Raw genomic sequence first — 8,581 nt, 5'->3', positions numbered from 1 at the left:
AGGTATTCAAATAATCAGGGGATAGGATTGTATTTTTATTTGCCTGGTCGGGCAAACAATTATGTCATAACTACACCTTATTGAATATTGAGCTCTTTTATGGAAATTGCAGTGGCCACCTACAATTTCCTGGAGCTTTACTGTGTATCTCAAATTATATTTCATTCTGCCCCAGGTCATAAAGGTCAATCCCCAGTTACATAATACATACATTGTTTTGCTTCAAAAGGAATACAAAAGTCAGCATACATGTTATTTTTACAAATTCAGTTATTCACATATATTTCTGATGCATTTTAATTGATAAACATTGTACATTCCATACCTCTCAAGAGAAGGGCAATGGACTTATTCTTACTTCATGACTCTTATTCCATTCATTTGAGTAATTTGACATCTCCACCAAAAGTACATTATAAATTAACTACCAATACAAGAATATATGCTACTGCAGATGTCATTTGAGCTGTTTTCACAATGTATTGCATATTCCTATAATCTGGACAACCTTTAATTTCAGTATTTTAACTTATTTCTCCATTAAGTCAAGCATCACTTCAGCGTTGTGGACCTCAACATTGGTCTGTTCAAGATGCCGTGAGGCTGTCTTTAAAGCCGCGCCCTCGGCCTACTGTGTCTCAATGAGAACACCAGCGTCTTCTCCATTTGCACCTCTGCCACCACGGGTCAGACATCGGTTCCTTCAGGACACGATTCATAATGTGCATATCTGCCATGTGGAATAGATCGGTCATCTGAAGACACAATGTGTGGTTCGCACAACATCAGAGATCCTCCTTATAAAAGGCATCTCTATCACATGGACAGTAGTTGACATTCACACAATCTATGAGGTTTCCAGTAAAGGGACAATTCATAATAATAATCTTGATCCCAAATTTTCACAGATTATTTCAGTACAGCACTCAGTTGTCGTCAGCAGCATCATATCTCCTGTGTTACTGAATCAACTTTACTACCTAGTGTAAATACTCTTTCTTGTGTGGAGCTGTCAAACTTTCAAAACAATGCGCTTATCTCTTTGCTTTTATCTGACTTATATATCTAAGACTATTTTAATAATTATTACAGCAGCTCTTTCAACAACAAAGTTAATAGTTGTTAGGTAAATAATCATAGTTGACCTCACAGACACTTTCACTGCCCCAACCCCACCCCCCTTTTTTTTTTTTTTTTTTTGTTTGGGGGGGTGAATCCCTTCCTGATTAATAGGGTATTTCTGTTTGGGAAAGCATTATTTCCATACACTTTCATGACTTTAGATTTTAAACTATATCTCATTCAATTATTTATTTATTTTACATTAAGTTATACCTTAAGTAACTTCCTTATTTTCCCTCATATTCCATTCAATCGCCATCAAAACTCTTGTGCTGAAAGTGGCAGCACATTTCTTTCACACATACCAAACTCCCTTTTTACAGTTTCCCAAGCCTCATCGACTCTTAAACCCCTTGTCAACGTCCTCAAACCTTCATCAACATCGCTCAGACCCTCTGAAAACATCACTCTGTATCCTAACAGCTGTTCTTTCTCCTTTTCCTAATTTCTTAGTACACAATTCAAGTTATATTTATTGACATGTATTAATACTATTTATACACATATTTCGCTCCATTATTTGAGTTAATAAATTAAGATATTTTCCTAAAAAAATATATTTTTAGAAAATAAGCATTTTAATTGATTTCAATAATGATTCCCAGATACCTCAGGAAAACAAATTTTCAAAGAAAATGTGTTCAGTCAATGATTTCCATTTTGTTTTCCTGTACTTTATTACATCTTATTGTGATTTATAATTGTAATGTTTCTTTTCCATATATATGTTTGTATGTACGTATGTATGTATGTATGTATGTATGTATGTATGTATAAATGTATGTTTGAATGTCCAATTGCTTTGACAATACAAATGCACTGAATTGAGAGAGAGAGAGACAGAGAGAGAGACAGAGAGACAGACACAGAAGACAGACAGACAGGCACTAACACAGCCACCCACCCACCCACTCTCACACACACACACACACACTCTCTCTCTCTCTCTCTCTCTCTGCATGCTGGGAGTTTATGGGGGGAGTCTGTGGTGGTGGGAGGTTTGTTTGGAGAGAGTGTGTGTGTGTGTTTTTACTACTCTTTTTCTTTCCTTTTCTTGTTTTTTTATAGATACTTTTAATCGTTTGTTGGTTTTAAACGATTCGGGTTTAGGGGGTTGTTTTTCGATTTAGATCAGCATGGCGTTGCGGGCGGGGAGACCCCTCCCTTCATTTAATTACGAAACGCTGACCCGAAAGCACGGGTTTATACTCGTGTCCCAGGAGTAGGTGTCGGTAGAGGACTGTGCGATGGAGATCGGAAGGAAGGTCGGCTTCCAGAACATCGTCTCTGCGGCTCGAATGAATAAGGGCATTGTGGTTTTCCTGAATTCTGAGGCGCTGGTGAAGGATGTGATGGAGGACGGGGTCACAGTGAAGGGGACCTTCCTGCCCACGCTCCCTCTGGCCACCCCGGCTGTAAAGGTGGTTACTTCCAATGTGCCCCCCTTCCTGAGTAACGATCTGCTGGCGGGGGATCTGAGTCGCTATGGCCGGCTCACCTGCGCCATTAGGAGGGTGCTGCTGGGCTGCAGCGCCCCGGAGCTGAAACACGTCCTCTCTTACCAAAGACAGGGTTTCATGGTGCTGGCGGACGGCGCCGATGAGTTAAGCCTGTCTCTGAAGTTTAAGATCGAGGGGTTAGTGTACGTGGTGTTCGTGTCAACTGATACCATGAGGTGTTTGAGGTGCGGGGCACAGGGGCACATCAGTCGCTCTTGCCCTCAGGGAGAGGCTCCGGCGGCCGGGCGAGAGGAAGGTGAGGAGCAGGCAGGGCCGTCTGGTGTCGGCTCTGCCGTCCGGGGGAGCGATGAGGGGGAGGCGGTGGCAAACGCTACTGGCCTCGGTGGGGACAGAGTAGGGGAGCCTAGTGGGGAAGCTGCTAGCAGTGAGAATGCAGAGCAGCCACGGGCTCAGTTAGCCGAGGAGGGAGCTGCTGTTGCAGCTGATGCGGCCGCCACCAAGACTGAACACTTAGCCAGTGATGATGGGTTTAAAGTGCACAGGAAAAGACAGCAGAAGCAGTCTGCCCCGTCTTCTGAGGCAGTTGATTCAGTTGTCTAAAAAGGCGAATATTGCGAGGACGGCTGGTGAGGAGGATCCCGGAGACGGTGTGGGGGCTGTGGTGCGGCGGGACTCGCAGTCAGGGGAGTCTGTCTGGGGGAACCTGCCGTCTCAATCCAAGGTGGCCGACCGCCTGCGGCGCCGGGAGTCTGAGTGCAGTGCTGCGGCTGTGGAGAGCGCAGACTCGGACAGCGCTGCTGAGGGGGACATCGCTGACTCCCAGGGCGAGCCCGTCTCCACTGACACTGCGGGATACAGTGCTAAAAGCATTAAGGATTTTTTAAGAGAGACCAAGGGGAAGAGGAACATAGTTTTAGAAAACTTCTTCCCTAATGCAAAGCAGTTCCTGGCATCTGCACAAGTGATCCTGCAGGATGTGGCACTCGCGGAGTTTAGTGAGCCGGAGTGCTACATGTAAAAGAGTGTTGTCAGGACTGCTTTGCAATCTAATGATAATGGTTAATAGTATGTTTTTTTATGTCTCAATTTTTATTTGTACAAGAGACGCACGCAGACAGTGTGAATGAGTGTGAGTGGCAGTGGGTGTGGAAAGGAGAGAGTGTGTTTAGCCAAGGGTCTAGTGTGAGTGGGGGAGTGGTGATTTTATTTTCACACACTTTTAAAATGGATTATTTTAAGAAAACAGAGTTTGTTGGTGGAAGATTGTTGATGGTAAAGGCTGAGAGCGGGGGAAGGACCTTTGTGTTTATTAATATCTATGCCCCCAATGCTGTGAGAGACAGACTGTCAGTGTTTCCGGTGCTCAGCAAAGCGCTAGCAGACTGTGGGGCTGAGGAGATCCTGGTTTTGGGGGGGTGATTGGAACTGTACTGTGGACTATAGATTAGATAGGAATCATTTGGAGCCCAGTCCACAGTCAGCAAAACAGCTGGAAGGTAATACACAGTTGCACAAATGGTCGATGTCTGGAGGAATGCCAACCCAAAGGTGATACAGTACACCTGGGTGAGGCCGGGTTCTAGCATTATGTCGCTAGCCAGGCTGGATAGATTTTATACCTTTAGACATCATGTCAATTTGATCGGTGGCTGCCATTTCACCCCCACCTGACCACTGACCACTGTCTCATCACTGTGAGTGTCACCCTGCCTTCTGTCCGGCTGCGCAGTGCCTACTGGCTTTTCAATAATAGCTTGCTGCAGGACAGGATTTTTTGTAATTCTTTTCTTTTCTTTTGGCAGAGATGGAGATCTGAGCGCCCTAGGTTTGCCTCCCTGAGAAAGTGGTGGGACATTGGGAAGGTTAAGACCAGGCTCTTCTGCCAGAAGTACACTGAGCATAGGACTGACAGCTTGAATGAATCTATGAAGGAGTTAGAAGGAGAGATTCAGGTGCTCCACCGAGCCTTGGATGCTGGAGATTCGGGGGCATTAGAGGACCTCAAAGCTATGCAGCAGGCATTGTCAGAGCTGCTGGGGACGTGGGCTCGAGGGGCAATGGTGCGCTCGCAGTTCAAGAGCCTGACACAGATGGATGCTCCCATCAAGTTCTTCTTTGGGCTGGAATGCAGGCGGCAGCAGAGCAGGGTGATGCTCTGCCTGAGGATGGCTGAGGGCTGCGTGCTGCAGGATGGGCAAGAGATGGGTAGTCATGCCACATAGTTCTGTAGGGAGCTGTTCTCCGCAGAGCCGGGCAGCCTGGAGCAGCAGCAGCAGTTTCTGTAGGGTCTGCCTAAGGTCCCACAGGATGGGGTCAAGGGGTTAGAGGACCCACTAACCCTGGCTGAGCTGACCTGCGCAATGCAAGAGCTCAATTAGGGCTGGGCACCGGGGCTGGATGGGCTCACCTGCTCTCAGTGCTGTAGGAGGGCCTGTGAGCTGGGCTGCTGCCCATTAGCTGTCGTACAGCTGTTCTGACCCTGCTGCCCAAGAAGGGGAATCTGTCCTCCATTGTGAACTGGAGGCCAGTGGCGCTGCTGTGTCAGGACTATAAGATCCTGTCTAAGGCTCTGACTAAGCGGCTCAGAGACATCATGCCGGCCGCAGAATTTATTCAGCTGCTGTACTGTCATGTGTTCAGTGTGCTGAAGATCAATGGTGGCCTGAGTGAGCCTATCCCCATCCATGGAGGCATCAGAAAGGGCTGCAGTCTGTCAGGGATGCTATACTTCCTTTCTATCGAGCCCCTGCTGCACAGGCTGAGGCAGTTGCTAGCCGGGCTGTCCATCCCTTGTCACCCAGAGCAGGCGGTCAGGGTGTCGGCCTATGCTGCTGAGACACAGTCTGGCCAGCGAGACATCCAGGTCATTGTGGGAGTGTCTGGAGGAGTTCAGCAGGGCCTCCTCAGCCAGGGTCAACTGGGGCAAGAGCAGCGCTCATCTGGTTGGGGTGTGGGAGGGTTCTGCCCCCCCTGCCCTCCCTGCGGGGCTGCAGTGGTCTCTCTCAGGCCCTCGGATGCAGGGTGTGACTTTGGGGGAGGTGCAGGAGAACTGGGCTGTCCTGCTGGAGAGGGTACAGGGCCGGTTGAGGGCATGGCACTTGCTGCTTCCCCAGCTCTCCCTCAGGGGGAGAGCAATTGTTATTAATAACTTGGTGGCCTCCATGCTCTGGCACACTTATGCCTGTCTGGACCCCCCACCGGCCCTGGTGTCCCAGATACAGACCCTGCTCCTGGATTTTGGACGGGCTGCACTGGGTGCGCAAAGCAGTGCTGTACCTGCCGCTCCAGGAGGGGGGACAGGGGTTGGTAGATCTGTTAAGCAGGCTGAGTGCCTTTCGGCTGCAGGCAGCTCAGAGGCTCCTGTACCCTCCAGATCCCCAGTGTCTCCCGCCCTGGACACTTGTTATGACAGACACATGTTTTTACTTAAGACACGTCCCAATATACTTCCTTCCCTGCCTGTTTTTTATAGTACTGTTTTAGAGGTGCTTCTCCCTGGGTAGGGAGCTGGGGGGCAGCAGTCTGTATTGGCTGTTAGAGGAGCCACTGCTCTGGAACCCCGGTTTTAGCTGTCCACTCCTGCTCTCCAGCAGCCTCAGGTCAGTCCTGCTTAAGGTTGACGTGATCCGACGTGAGGGATTTGTTGGATTTAAACAGGGGACAGTGGGTTGGTGCCGGCAGCCTGGCTGCCAGGCTGGGTATGAGGTCACTGAGAGTCGTAACCAGATTTCTCTGGGCAGTACAGAACGCCCTTCCCATAGGCGCTGTGGAGCGGCTTTTCCAGGCTCTCACGCAGCACTGCTGGCCCAAGGACCCTGACACCATCTTTCCCCTTGTTTGTCTGTGTCTCTCAGTCCCCCCTAGCTCATCAGGCCGCCTACTGTCGCCTCACAGTCTGTGTAGTGTGTCTGTCTCCACAGCTCATCGTCAGGAGCTGAATCAGCTCAGTGTGAGGGAGCTGCACCATCAGCAGCTGCAGCCCCTCCCTGACACCCCCTGGAGGGAGCACCTGGCTCTGGGTGAAGATGCCTGCCCGGCCTGGAGGAGCCTGAACAAGCCCCCGCTTTTGCATGGCTTCTGCATGGCGTCATCGCAACAAACTCTATTGCACATACACTGGACCCCAGAGTGAGCGACACCTGCCCCTACTGCGGGGAGAGAGAGACTCTTTTTCACTGTTTCTGCCACTGCCCTAGATTAGAGCTGCTGTTCACTGCACTGGAGAGCCTGTTCAAGCAGCTGGGCCTCCTTTTCTCACGCACTGTGTTTATTTTGGGAGTCCAGTACAAGCAACGCCAATGACATGTTTGTCAGTTAGCAAACCTTCTAGTGGGGCAGGCTAAGCTGGCTAATCCTGAGCAGTAGGAGAAGTCAGACTGAGCGCAGCAGCAACAGTGTGCACTCTCCCTCTTCTGGTCTCTCGTAAGCTCCAGAGTGCGATTACAATTTCTACAGCCTGACGGGAGACCTGGACACTTTTCTGCAGATGTGGGGGGTCGGGGCTGCCCTCTGTGCCATTGACTTTGGACATTTAAACCAACTGGTTTAATTCACTTGAATATTTTACTGGTAGCACGTGTGTAGTGGTTTTTATTGAGGGTTTTTAGAATAGGCTGTGTTTTTTTAATGTTTTTTAGGTGTTTCTAGTTTGTTTTAAATGTTTTGTTAGTATTTCTTTAGTAAAATAAAGGTGTTAATATTCAAAAAATCTCTCTCTCTCTCTGTCTCTCTCACACACACACACACACACACACTCTCTATCTCTCTCTCTCTCACACACACACACACACACACACTCTCTATCTCTCTCTCTCTCACACACACACACACACACATACACAGCCAGCAAGACTCACCAAGCCAGCCAGCTCAGCGATGACATCAGGAACCTCTCTCTGAGCTGACTGCTATGACATCACAGAGCACGTGCATTCCGTTGCTTGCCGTCTGTCAACCACTCAGTCACTGCCAGCCAGACTGCCTGGTTGGCTGGATGGGGGGGCTGTTTGCTGCTGCTGCGTACCTTAGCAAGCTTATTTGCTTGACCGGCCTTCCTCCTCCTCCGCCCACATGCCCACCTATGCCCGATCTGCTGTTCACCTGGATCACAGCTCCGCCCCAACAAGGCAGAGCCTCCCAAGAATGGTACAAACTCATCCACATTCCCCTCCATGGAAAGCTTTAACAAAAGGCAAAAGCGTTATAAGTAATGAAGAGGAACCCGAGTCCAAGACGCTTCCGACCAGCCATACATATTTGTGTGTATTAAAGATCACATTTTATTACATTTTGTTTTTCTGTACTATATTACATCTTATTGTGATTTATAATGATATTGTTTATTGCTTTGACAATACAAATGCACTGAATTGAGAGAGAGAGAGAGAGAGAGAGAGAGAGAGAGAGAGAGAGAGAGAGAGAGAGAGAGAGAAGTGCTAGGGCACATCTGTAACATAAACTAGGGAACATTCGTCACATGCTTAGGGAACATACATATCATACAGGGAACATTTGTAAAACGAATTAGGGAACATTTGTGACATACTAAAAGGACATATACTGGTAAAATGTTGGGCACATTTGAAACAACAAAAATGGCATTTGGTTATTTATTAGGGACATTAATACCAGTCTGTGCAAATATCTATGCATATTCCAATGTTTGCTGCAGGACTTACAGTTTGAGTGAGGGGGTCAATATGTTTTGATTCAGAACTAACCACTGCTTCCTCAATTTTGTTTTAAACATAATTTAAAAGAAAAGTGGGCTATACATTGGTCTGGAAAAATGCAGCAATGGTCCCTAAAGCAATTCTTTTTGTTTTTTGACACAATTCCTTAAACCCATTTTCTGTAAAATATGTTATCAACATGCATTAATATATCATCCAAACTACAATCATACTAATAATGAAAATGTTCATATTATTATATTCTAAGGGTTCTAGTCTGTTGTGTATTGTATTTATTATCAGGCCCTTCTCTTATGTTTTACAGTT

At 47.6% G+C, this 8,581-nt stretch overlaps 1 non-coding gene across 1 annotated transcript; it reads right to left on the bottom strand.

The window, feature by feature from the left end:
* Positions 1-7,696: 7,696 nt before the first annotated feature.
* On the bottom strand, positions 7,697-7,811 carry LOC136751971 (U5 spliceosomal RNA). The gene has a single exon (XR_010817154.1). It is a non-coding gene; the product is annotated as a U5 spliceosomal RNA (small nuclear RNA).
* Between the last annotated feature and the right edge of the window lie 770 nt (positions 7,812-8,581).

The sequence above is a fragment of the Amia ocellicauda genome, chromosome 6 (assembly GCF_036373705.1).
Source record: "Amia ocellicauda isolate fAmiCal2 chromosome 6, fAmiCal2.hap1, whole genome shotgun sequence".
In the NCBI taxonomy this organism is placed as follows: Eukaryota; Metazoa; Chordata; class Actinopteri; order Amiiformes; family Amiidae; genus Amia; species Amia ocellicauda.
Note: the sequence above shows the minus strand (reverse complement) of the source record. Positions and strands in the feature narration are given on the sequence as shown.